Below are 13,042 nucleotides of genomic sequence, written 5' to 3'. Positions count from 1 at the left end.
AGTGAGGTGTCTGAATGTCTGTGGAAGAATGGCAGCCCATTCTTCCTCAACAGCTAAAAGCAGAGAAGGTATTGAAATTGGACACTGAGGTCTGGAGCAACGTTTATGGTCTAACTCATCCCAAAGGTGTACCATTGTGATCAGGTCGGAACTCTCAACAGGCCACTCCACTTCAAGAATGGCATTGTCCAAGAAACAAAGCCTGATAGAACAATATGGTTTCATATGGGCAAAGGGAACGCTAGATGCCATTGGACTTCTAAGAACCATGCGCGAAAGATACATAGAAAAGGGAAAAGAAGTACATGCTGTCTTCATAGACCTTGTAAGTAGGCTGTTTAGGTTTTCATGTTGGTAACGGCACGTAGCGCTCTGTATGAAAATCACAGACGGTGCTGTGTGCAGTCTGTGGCTGGTTGGACACATTGTTGGAATATTCGCATGTGTAGTCTTGGGCAGTTGGATGTGAAGAGCGCGTAGCGTTGGGCAGTTGGAGGTGAGCCGCCAGCAGTGGTGGATGGGGAGAGAGATGGTGGAGTTTTGACAGGTTGCTATAAGCGGACGACCTGGATGTGTGTCCACCAGAAAAAGGAAATTTGTAAAGATGGATGTCATGAATTGATAGATATATATACGATGATTTTTGAACATAATTAAGGTAAGTACATTGTTTGTTCTCTATCAAAATCTTTCATATGCTAACTATGCATACCAGTAGTTAGTGCCCTCAGTAGTTAGAATCTTTTATTTTGCTGGCAGTATTGGCGCTCGCTGTATTGCAGTAGTTCGAGTAACGAAGATTTTTGTGAGGTAAGTGATTCATGAAAGGTATAGGTTATTGTTAGTCAGGGCCATTCTTTTGTAGGGATTATTGAAAGTCAGATTGCGTGGCACTAAAAATATTGTATGTCAGTTTAGTGATGATCAGAATGAGTGAAGACAGAAATTTCTGAGTACGTTCAGTCTTGCTCAGCTGTTTGAAAGTCAATGTAAGAGGTTTTCCTGCAGTGTCATCTTATAAATTTTTCTTAGGGGACGTTACAACCTCAAAAAGCCTTTGATAGAGTGCAGTGGGATAAGCTGTTAGATATCTTGAAAAAGAAGAGAGTAAAGTGGAAGGAGAGAAGATTGATCGCAAATCTGTACCTGAATCAGAAAACTCGGGTACGAATAGGTTATGGGATCTTTGAAGACAGCAAGACTGGGAGAGGTGTTGGACACTGGTGTTGTCTCTCGCCGATCCTATTTAACATCTATCTGGTGGAAGTACTGGAAAGATGTGTGTATGGGACGAGAGACGTAAGGATAGGTGGGCGAAAAACTCAGTTTATAAGATTTGAAGATGACGTGGCGATTCTCGCAGAAAATCAAGAGACGCTAACTCAAATGCTAAGTGACCTGAATGAAGCCCGTGCAGCATATGGTACAAAAATTAATAAAAAGTAAACCAAAAGCGTGGTCATAAGCCTAAAGGAAAAAAAAGTGAAAATTAAGTTGGGGTTAGAAATCATTGAACAGGTAAGTGCATTCAAGTATTTGGGAAGTTGGATTAAAGAAGACACGGACTGCCAACAAGATATCAAATTGAGAATGGCTCTGGCCAAAGAGGCGTTTGAAAAGCAGAGAAGACTCCTAATACACTGATGCTCATAAATTAAGGATAGTTGGGAAATGTGGTGTCACACAAAACTGGCGCTGATAGCATAGGCACATAGGGAACACAAGGCACAGATCTGTAAGTCCACTGTATTGATGATAACTTTAGAAACGCGTCCCGAAACACATGCTCTACAAGACGCCACTGCTTCCTGTGGAAGTACCGCGACATCAATATGCGATATGATCTCCATGCACACGTACAGAGGCCGCACAACGGGTTGGCATACTCTGGATCAGCTGCTGGGATATAGAATCCCATTCTTGCACAAGTGCTTGTTCGAGCTCTTAAAGTGTCGTAGGGGTTTGAAGACGTGCAGCGGTATGTCGACCAAGAGTAACCTAGACGTGCTCGATGGCGTTTAGGTCTGGAGAACAGGAGGCCACTCCATTTGCTGATATCTTCTGTTTCAAGGTATTCTCTACGATGGCAGCACGGTGGGGCCATGCGTTATCATCCATCAGGAGGAAGGTGGGACCCACTGCACCCCTGAAAAGGCGGACATACTGGTGCAAAATGACGTCATGATACACCTGACCTGTTACAGTTCCTCTGTCAAAGACGTGCAGGGGTGTATGTCTACTAATCATAATCTCACCCCACACCATCAAACCACGACGTCCATACAGGTCCCTTACAAGGACATCAAGGCGTTGGCATCCGGTTCCTGGTTCACGCCAAATAAAAAAATAAAATAATTATTGTGTGTCAGTTTAAGCACAGTCTTGTATAATTTTTCTAAGGGGACGTTTCATATGGAATGGCTTTTTTCCCAGGCGACTGTCGCACAGCTGGGTGCCCACGACGCATTACGTGCAGGTGGTCACTTAACTTTCTTCCATATGAAACGTCCCCTTAGAAAGATTATGCAAGACTGTGCTTAAACTGACACACAATAATTTATTTATTTATTTTGTTTTTTGCGCAACGCAATCTGACTTTCAGTAATCCCTACAAGAGAATGGCCCTGACTAACATTAACCTATATGTTTCACAAATCACTTACCTCACAAAAACCTTCTTTACTCGAACTACTGCAATACAGCGAGCGCCACTACTGCCAGCTAACTAAAAGATTCAAACTACGGAAGTCACTAACTACTGATAGGCACAGTTAGCAAATGAAAGATTTTAATAGAGAACAAACAATGTATTTACCTTAATAGTCATAATATATATATCAGTTCATGACACCAATCCTAACAAATTTCAAAACTCCGCCATCTCTCTCCCCACGTCCACCACTGCTGGTGGCTCACCTCCAACTGCGCAACGCTACGCGCTGTTAGCATCCAGCTGCCCAACACTACAATGGCGAGTATTGCAACAATGCCAACCAGCCACTGACTGCACACAGCACAGCCAGTGATTTTTCATACAGAGCGCTATGTGGCGTTACCAATAACAGAACCTTAACAGCCTACTTACAATTTTTACATTGTGAAGAAATGTCAAAGGCAAAAAAATCTCGGACAAAATGTAGTAGAGATCCTAATATATGGGTGAAATGGTTCAATGAGCTGATTGATGAAGATTCTCACACTGATATCGCTGACTCAGAGACTGAGGATTCTGTTCATGACAGCGGTCATGAATCAGGAATAGAACAAGAAGTGTCAGAAAATGATGAATATGAATCACAGGAGGAAGTAACTCAAAAGGATGCATTTTCTTAGGGAAAGATGGAAAAACTTAACGGGGGAAAAATATATATCCTACCGGTGTTAGAAGCAGATCTAGTAATTTTATTACGCATTTGCCTGGATCAAAAAATCAAGTTCGTATAAAAAAGGCAGGAATAGAAATTCTGAATTTGTTCTTGGATGAAAACATAATAAGCATTATCGCAACAAGCACTAATATATCCATTAGTGAAGTTCATGGTAACTTCTCTGGGGCAAGGGATGCTAAAGAAACAGATGCGATAGATATCAGAGCTTTCATTGGTTTGTTATATCTATGTGGATCTTTGAGATGTTCTAGGAAAAGTATATCGAAATTGTGGGATAACTCAAAGGGAAATGGTCTTGAATCATGTTATTTATGCTTATGTGAAAACCGATTTAGGTTTCTGTTGAGATGTCTGATGTTTGATAACATCCGTGACAGAGGCGTTCTCAGAGAGATTGAAAAGTTGGCTGCTATCAGAGTTATCAGAGAGGTGCTTGAACTATTCACGAACAACTGCCAAAAATATTTTTCACCTTGTGAATATCTTACTGTTGACGAACAGCTTTTGGCCATTAGAAGAAACTCCCCGTTCAGGCAGTATATTCCTAGGAAACCAGCAAAGTATGTGTTAAAAGTGTTTGCTTTGGTTTGTGTAAAAACCGCTTACACTTTGAATTTAGAAGCGTACTTCGGTAAGTAACAAGAGGGATCATGAAATGATAGTAATTCAGCTGAAGATATTGTTCTTCGAATGGTCAAACTGTTTTAAACAAACTGTGTACAAATATTAAATGTATTAGATTTATATCTAATAAAAAATCATGAGACTAGTCATAAAGACCGTTCAAAGTGTACAAACAGGCCGCTTGCTTTGTGGATGACACCAGCCATCCGCGCGAGTGACGATGTCACGAATTTTCGCACTGGTACAGGTAGACAAAGACCGTAGAAGCAATTGGCTGTCACCGTACTGAAGAAATGATTCAACAGAGGGACCCGGGATGGGAAGTTATGCATTATCATGGTCAACTAACGGCACAGTATATGACAATCCTATACGTGGAACTCAACCATTCCCTAGGGAAATTAAACGGGTGCGGCCAGCCATCCACTAGTCAGGATTTTGCGCATTCGTCGGAATTAGTAGGGCGCTGAAACACGGGCAGGTCGAGCGGGACGAGAAGAGAGATGGTGGCTCATGCTCCGGAATACATTAGCGGCGCGAGTCGTTATTTTAAACAGGGGCCCCTCCGCATTAAGGACCGCCAGAGTGAGCAGGGATCCGCGGGCCGTCGCAGCGGGGAATTTCGCTCGGCGTACGGACGCTGCTGCGGAACGTATTCCATGTGATATTGTGGTTGCGTTTCCTCCTTTCGTAATCTTCTAGTCCCTTCTCATTTCGTGGACTGGGGTGACAAATGAGGGGCCTAATTCCAGAGGGAGCTGTCCCACCTATATACGAGGCGGTAGTGAAATACCCGCCACAGCGTGACAGTGGAATGATTCCACTCAAAAGTAGTCACCACACACGTTTAGATATTTATCCGACTGGCAGACCAGAAGACCAATTCCTGTTTTGTGGAAAGCGGTCGCTCACTGACTGATTCACACCCGCACTCACCCTCGCATTTCCTCGTGCGACCAAAACCAACGTCCAAGCATTTCTTTCACCACGTAGACAAAAATGTGAAAATCGTGCAGTGAAAAATCCAAACTTTTCAGAGGGCGTAGTAGTGATTCCCAAGCAAATCCCTGAAGCGTAGCCTTCGCCTGTTTGACAATGTGTGGTGGCGGGTGTTATCGTGCTACCTGGGCGTTTTGAGTTTATGGCGCGTCGCACTTTCTGAACACCGACTCAAAGGAAGGCCTCGGCGGTTGTTCGTGACGTCACGTCAGCTAGGCTCGGCGAACGCCAGGTCTGTTGCAGGCAGAAACACCTGGGCGTGCTTATCACTATCAATCTCTTCATTCTGACAAAATGTTTGGTATTGTTTTGGATTCAGCAGTTTTATTTAGATGAAAGATTTTCTTACTATCGTAAATCTACAAATGAAGATCATAGTTCTGTATTACTGAATTCTGTCGAAACAAACGTAGATCAACATGAGATGATGCTTTGCCCCATTGCAAGCTTCGGAAATTTTTACATTCAAGTAACTATATTTACTTGATCCATTTTGTTATCGAAACGTGCCCCAGCCCCCTTACAATTCACTAGTTTCTTTTATTTATTTATTTATTTATTTATTTTTGGTTGACACCGTCACTGGAAATGTGAACTAATGTACATGTGTAGATGTCCAACTGTGGCCAGTCATTAGATTACAGTCGTTTTCAACGAAAGGAATTCTAAACAGGAAACAAAATAGCTTCATACATCGAAAATACTGCTGAGCTTAAACTTTTTTAAACATGCACATTAGAAAAGGTAAATATTCCCCTCTTGCAACTGAAAGAAGAAACTTTATAAGATAAAAAGTTTTATTTGATAAAAGAAGTATCTCTTTTGCCTCTTCTTCTGTCCCCCACCCCTTCCCCCAACGTGTACAATCGCAAGATATTTCATTAACATTATTTGCTCCTCACCCCATAGCCAACCAAGATACCTAAAGAAGAGCACCAATATGTTCACAGTTTCTTGTAAAAGCAACCCAGTACAAAGGTAACTTCCTCAGATTTACAACTAAGGTAAAGAAGCACGAGTTCTGTTGCTGCGGGACCATGAAGTTGTTTTTGTTTGTCAATCCTTAAAACAGGTGGAAATTTAAGTTCACGAGTACACTATTTGCTAAGAAGTGCAATGAACTGCACAATTGCATCCAGACCATCACACAGGAATTTCAAACTGCATCAGGATCCACTGCAAGTACTATGACAGGCGGGAGGTGGGAAAATTTGGATTTCATGGTCGAGCGGCTGCTCATAAGCCACACATCACGCCAGTAAATGCCAAACGACGCCTCGCTTGGTGTAAGGGGCGTAAACTATGGACGATTGAACAGTGGAGAAAAGTTTTGTGGAGTGACGAATCACGGTACGCAATGTGGCGATCCGATGGCAGGATGTGGGTATGGCGAATGCCCGGAGAACGTCATCTGCCAGCCTGTGTTGTCCCAACCGTAAAATTCGGAGGCGGTGTTACTAGGGTGTGATCGTGTTTTTCGTGGAGGGGGCTTGCACGCCTTGTTGTTTTCCGGGGCACTATCAGAGCACAGGCCTACATTGATGTTTTAAGCACGTTCTTGCTTCCCACTGTTGAAGAGCAATTCGGGGATGGCGATTGCATCTTTCAAGACGATCGAGTACCTGTTGATAATGCACGGCCTGTTTCGGAGTGGTTGCACGACAATAACATCCCTGCAATGGACTGGCTTGCACAGAGTCGTGACCTGAATCTTATAGAACACTTTTGGGATGTTTTGGAACGCCGCCTTCGTGCCAAGCCTCATCGACCAACATCGATACCTCTCCTCAGTGCAGCACTCCGTGCTGCAATTCCCCAAGGAACCTTCCAGTACCTGACTGAACGTATGTCTGCGAGACTGGAAACTGTCATCAAGACTGAATTGAAGCATTACCGACGAAGGGCGCCACGAACTTGTAAGTCATTTTCAGCCAGGTATGGTTCAAATGGCTCTGAGCACTATGGGACTTAACGTCTGAGGCCATCAGTCCCCTAGAACTTAGAACTACTTAAACCTAACTAACCTAACGCCATCACACACGTCCTTGCCCGAGGCAGGATTCGAACCTGCGATCGTAGCGGTTGCGCGGTTCCAGACTCAGCCAAGTATCCGGATACTTCCGATCACATAGTGTACGTGTGACACACCAGAGAAAATGTGCATGGCGACTCTTAGAAGGGGCAACCTACGTATAGATTTCCAGTTTAGTTTTTTGGATATGTAGCTGGAGTCACCCCAAACAAATACAAACAAATATAGCTTATAACGCCTGCCATGCGTCTTCTAAAGTGCGGTCCCAAATTAATGTAATGTGTTACCCTATATTTTTCAGCAGTATGTATTAACAGGGACATTAATGGATGGAGTAATTCAGGACCGAATGATTAAGCCCTCGCCCGCGATGACTACTACCGCCATGCTGCAGCGTTGCTCAGTCGCTGCTGGAGTACTGGTTTTTCTTCGTTCTTTTATTGATCCCGTTAATACGTAATGGTAAAACGAATATCACATGAGACTAATCTATGACTGCTCTGTCGAATACAAACCCAAAATTTCTCTCTAAAAAATTTGTTTCTTCGTAACGGTAGGAAAATCGATTCTTTGCGTTGACACTGGGATAAATGACGTGACGAGCAGTATGTGTGTGGGGCATCTTCAGCTAAACATTGCAAAAACGAAATTTAAAATCTTTGCCGAAACAAGTTTTTCAAAACTAGTGTTGCATCAGCTCGGGTCCTATCTCGTAACGCCGCCGCTGTGGTCGAGTCAGTCCGGAACCGCGCTGCTGTTACGGTTGCAGGTTCGAATCCTGCTTCGGACGTGGCTGTGACATCACACACATCCATGCCCGTGGCAGGATTCGAACCTGCGACCGTAGCGGTCGCGCGGTTCCAGACTGAAGCGCCTAGAACCGCTCGGCCACAACGGCCGGCTGTAACTTCGTCATTGGTGTTGAAGTGCTTCCCTCCAATATGACCTTTGCTTGTGGAAACATGTGAAAGTTACTTGGGGCAAGATCTGGTGAATATCGAGGATGAGAGTAAACTTCCCAGAAGAACCTCTCGAGTCGCGCCTCAGCTCGCAGATTCCTCAAAACGAGCACGGGACCCGACACGGTATAACAGTGGTTTGGTAAAACTTGTTTCGCGTTAACAAAACTGCTTGGAAATAATGGCAACTTCGTAGAAAAGTAAAAGAACCATTGTGCAATGTAAATAAAATTATTTCAACATGATAAATTGTGTGTAATATTTTTTTGTAAAAAATTGTAACTTAATAATTGGATTTATTGTTTTGGGGATGTTTGGACAACTAATCCCCCCCCCCCCCCCCCCCCATGCTATCGGCTAACATGTTTTAAGTCTTTGGCGAGTGGTGGATCGCACCCGCTACGTACAACTATTTGTAAAAAGGCCCTCATTTTGAGTTGATAATAAAGCAAGAGCAGATAAGTTCTAGAACTATCCGACAATCAGTCTAACAGCTCGTGCGTCTACGTTACTGACAAGAATAATATACAAAGGTATGGAAGTGAAAGTTCCTAACATGTTAGATGACGGTTAGTAAAAGCTCCAGAGACGCTGCGCTTTAAAATGGAAGGAACACATAAGGAAGGTTCACGAATCATACTATCTTGGAAGCAAAATAAGACATGACGGACGAAAGAAACAGGACATAAAAAGGAGATACGCTAAAACAAAGTATGCTTCTCTGGATAAAAGAAGTCTGTTGATATCAATAATGCTCTTAATTTGAGGAAGAAGCTTCTGAGAACACACGTTTGGAGCACAGCACTGTGTGCATGTGAATCATGGTCTGTTGGGAAATCGGAAAAGAAGAGAATCGAAGTGTTTGCGACGTGATACTATAGAAAGATGTTGAAGATGAGAAGGTTTCCCGCAAAATCGACGAGGTGAGGAACACGTGGAAAACACTGACGAATTGAAGGGACAGGGTGACAGAACATGTGTTAGGCATGAGGGAATAACTGTAGAAGACAAAAACTGTTGTGTAAGAGATTGGAACGGAGGAGGCAATGCAGAAAAGTAATGGTTCCGAATCTTTTATATAACAGCTCTTAAAGCTTTTAAATAAACCAAACGTCATTAACATTCTACATTTTATTCTTCATATCTACATATTTGCAATCCTCTTCCGTCGGAGGCCTCCGGATTGTAATGAATAACATGACGCTGTGTAATGTAACTACGTCAGTGCATGAGAAATAGCGTTCTGTAATTTAGTTTCTGATTCGAAGACTTCGTCCCCACACGGAGTAGCCGCTCCTTCTCAGCACGACGATGACAGACCACAGACGAGCGCTGCGACATCTGCAACAATCAGCTGTCATGGGTTCACTGTCATCCATCATTCTCCGTACAGCCCTTATTTTACCACATCTGATTTTCATCTGTTTCCAGAACTCAAAGAACAACTTCGAGGACTTCACTCTGATACCGATGAAGCTGCGTAAGCAGAGGTAACGTAGTGGCTCCGTCAAAAAAAAGTCAAAAGTTCTACAGAGACGATATCAACAAACTGGTCTTTCATTAGCAGAAATGTGTTCGTCGCCAGGGTGATTACGTTAAGAAATAAATATGTAGACACGAAGAATAAAGATGTAGAACGTTAATAACGTTTGTTTTGTTTATAAGTTTTAAGGTTTTTCGTGTGAAATATACAGAGGCATTACTTTTCAGCACTCCTTATTGGGGCAGGAGGAGATGAAAGCAGAGAGAGAGGGAGCAGGCTGTGAACAGAGCGGACAGAGAGAGGGGGAGGAAGAGAGCAAGATGGAGATGGACGGAGAGGGGCGAGGAGGAGAAGCATAGAACGGGGGGGGGGGGGGGGGGGGAGGAGGATGCACAGTAAGAAGGGGCAGGAGGAGATGCATGCCACGTAACAGTATATGTGCACATATATTTGACCTGCGCCTACGCAGGCTTACAGCTTGAGTTGCTCGTGACGTTTAGACGCACGCTGCAACTAATATGGTTGCGTCTGTTCTGTCCTGACGTTAGCACCGCGAGATACGAGTGCCGCAATTCGACATGTAGCGTGATAAGCTCTATTGTACAACTGTTACTGAAAGCACATTCTCGACCCATGGTGACCTTCTTACGTTATAGCGATTCATGTGAATTAATTTTGCCCGCTCCCTGGGAACTGGTCTTTATTCTGAGGACATAATTGTTCGTGTGAACTCTTGTTCTTTCGACTTGTGCTACATCGAGTCCATTGCTCGCCCAGCGGCTGCTTTGTTGTGAGTGATCGTTTATGAGATAAGTGACACGGTTACCTCTCATTTACGAGTTCCTTTCTAAGTAGCTGTATTTCGTGGCTATATTGACTATCATTGACCATTAGCGGCCCTGATTTCCATTCTTGTTAAACAGTTGTTTACTAGGGGACGAAACAACTGCTGTAAAGGCAGTCCGAATCCTGGGACAGAAGATCAGGTGGTGACCTGCTAGGGCATAATGATAGTTGGTAAACTACAGCAGGCCGCTTCTTGCACCTTTCGCTAATGTGTATTAATTTATATACTTCAGAGGAGAAACGACACAGCCACCAGCCACAGCTACATCTATTCGCCCAACCAACACAATATCACAAGTTCCCATTAAAGCTTGGTTCAGACTTAATTCCGACTTCGATAACTCATTCTCGCATTATGTTCCTCAGTTGTGATCCCGTCCGACAGTTTTCAATCGTTAATTTCGGCACTAAGGTCAGTTGCAATGGCTTAAGCGTCTCTTGAAAACAAAGATAAGACTTAGATATCAAGAGAAAAGTTGCCAGTACCACTGTGGATTGATTGGAAAACATACTTGTGGCTTTCAATAAATAATGCAAGACACTTTTTTCAGAAACAGTGGTGGTTATATTTGGCACCCACCAGGGTAGCCGACAGCGCTAACGCACAGATTCCTGGAGTAGGATCCAATTAATGACGAGGGCCAGTGTGCCAGCCAGCCTGGATGTGGTTTTTAGGCGGTTTTCCACATCCCACTAGGTGAATACTGGGCTGGTCCCTACATTCCGCCTCAGTTACACGGCTCGCAGTCATCTGAACACTGAGTCACAGCGCCAGAGATTGCACCACAGATTAGTATTCCGCCGCCTTCACTGGGCAGAGTAGTAGTTCAGAGGATGTTGAGAGCAGTCGTTGTTCTGTTGAGGGAGAGAGTAGACGATCTGAGTGTTGACTGAAATAATATAATGTTGGGTTGGTGTAATGTATAGATGGAAGAAGATGCAATTTTCAGAATATATTTGAGATGGGAAATGGGCTTTTCATTTATGATGCTGGTATAATGGAATATATAATATATAATGAGCTAATAGGTATTACAGTTTTCTTTAATAACAAGCCCTCTTGCTCACAGGTAGAGTCAAGAAAGCGTCTGGCTCGTGTTCATTTAATAGACTTGTAATTCTGGTTTCCATTTGCAAATATAGGATTTCTGGTTTTGAATTAGTTTATTGTAAATGGTGTTTAAAATATTTTGTCGTATTGAGAAAGAGCCGAGCCAGATACATGTACGATGAGTCACACTAACACACACAGAAAAGTTACACTTGGTCATACAATGTAAGCTTTCACGGCCGGTATTGTCTTCACTTAAAACTTCCGGGCTGATAGGCCGTGGTCGAAGTATAAAACTCTCTCCTGACGTTTCGTCTCCGACTTCGGGAGACATCCTCGAAGGTAAAGCGGCGAACTGCGAAGAGAACTCGAGGAAGCGCTGATTATATAGGCAGTACAGAGGGCGCCACCGTTGATCACGTGGCGTCGGCTATGAGATTGTCTCTGGTAACGTCAACATTCTCGATAGAATGTCAGCGTTGCACCGCAAGAGTGACGATCGATTACTTTCTATCAAGAATGTTGGCGTTACCAGAGACAATCTCATAGCCGACGCCATGTGAACAGTGGCGCCCTCTGTACTGCCTATATAATCAGCGCTTCCTCGAGTTCTCTTCGCAGTTCGCCGCTTTACCTCCGAGGATGTCTCCCGCAGTCGGAGACGAAACGTCAGGAGAGAATTTTATACTTCGACCACGGCCTATCAGACCAGAAGTTTTAAGTGAAGAGTTACACTTGTGCTTTGTTGTTTCGTAGCTTTTATAGTTGCAGGGGACTTAATTAATCAATTGTGTTAATGGAAATTCCTTGTCATTCTTTATTTTTATTTTATGCAGTCAGATTGCATGATAATACTAGTCAGGGCCAACCGGTTACGGGACTTCGTATTAATTCATTAATATTAGTCTTTTCTTTTTAATTAAGCCCCTTGCACGTGGCGACCGCTGCTTCGGATCGTCCCTTGGAATTCTTTTGATAGTAAAAATAGCAGATAGTAGTATTGTTGTAGTAATTTGTAGTTCAGCAGTTGTAGTCTATATTGCATGTGTAGATTTTGTAATTGAACATTTGTAGTTGTCTTGTCATTCTTATAATGGTATTTTTATAATTTTGTAATTTTGTAATTTTTAATGTGTCGTATACAGGTTTGTCAATTTTGTGCAATTGTGAGGGTTTTAATTGTTTATTAATCGTGTTTGTCGGGAAGCATTTCGTGTGAATGGTATTGTTGGTGATAAAGTGTTATATTATGTGTAATTTTCGTATAGTGACGAGTTTTGTATGTTTTGTAAATGATTACGCGATCGATGAAAAAGGCAAGAATAATGGATAGTAAGAATAACGAAATTGTTAATATGGCGAACTCGCCAACACAGGAGAACAGTATGGTGATTAATGAAGTAGAAAATAATTTAATAAGCCGGGAAAATAGTCCGGAACCAGTTCAAATTTTTTCACAATCGGAAAATTTTCAGAATACGAGGTTAACGATAGAAGATTCTGGAATAGTATCGAACAGAGATAGCTTTACGGCTATGATGAAGGAAATTATTTTTACGGGAAATGTTAGGGGCGAAAAGAATTTCGAACCAGTTACTATGGAGCAGTTGATGAGTGCAATATTAAATATGGGATCACAAATAGGAAAAATTAAAACTG

The sequence above is a fragment of the Schistocerca gregaria genome, chromosome 4 (assembly GCF_023897955.1).
Source record: "Schistocerca gregaria isolate iqSchGreg1 chromosome 4, iqSchGreg1.2, whole genome shotgun sequence".
Lineage (NCBI taxonomy): Eukaryota > Metazoa > Arthropoda > Insecta > Orthoptera > Acrididae > Schistocerca > Schistocerca gregaria.
This window is presented reverse-complemented; position numbering follows the sequence as displayed.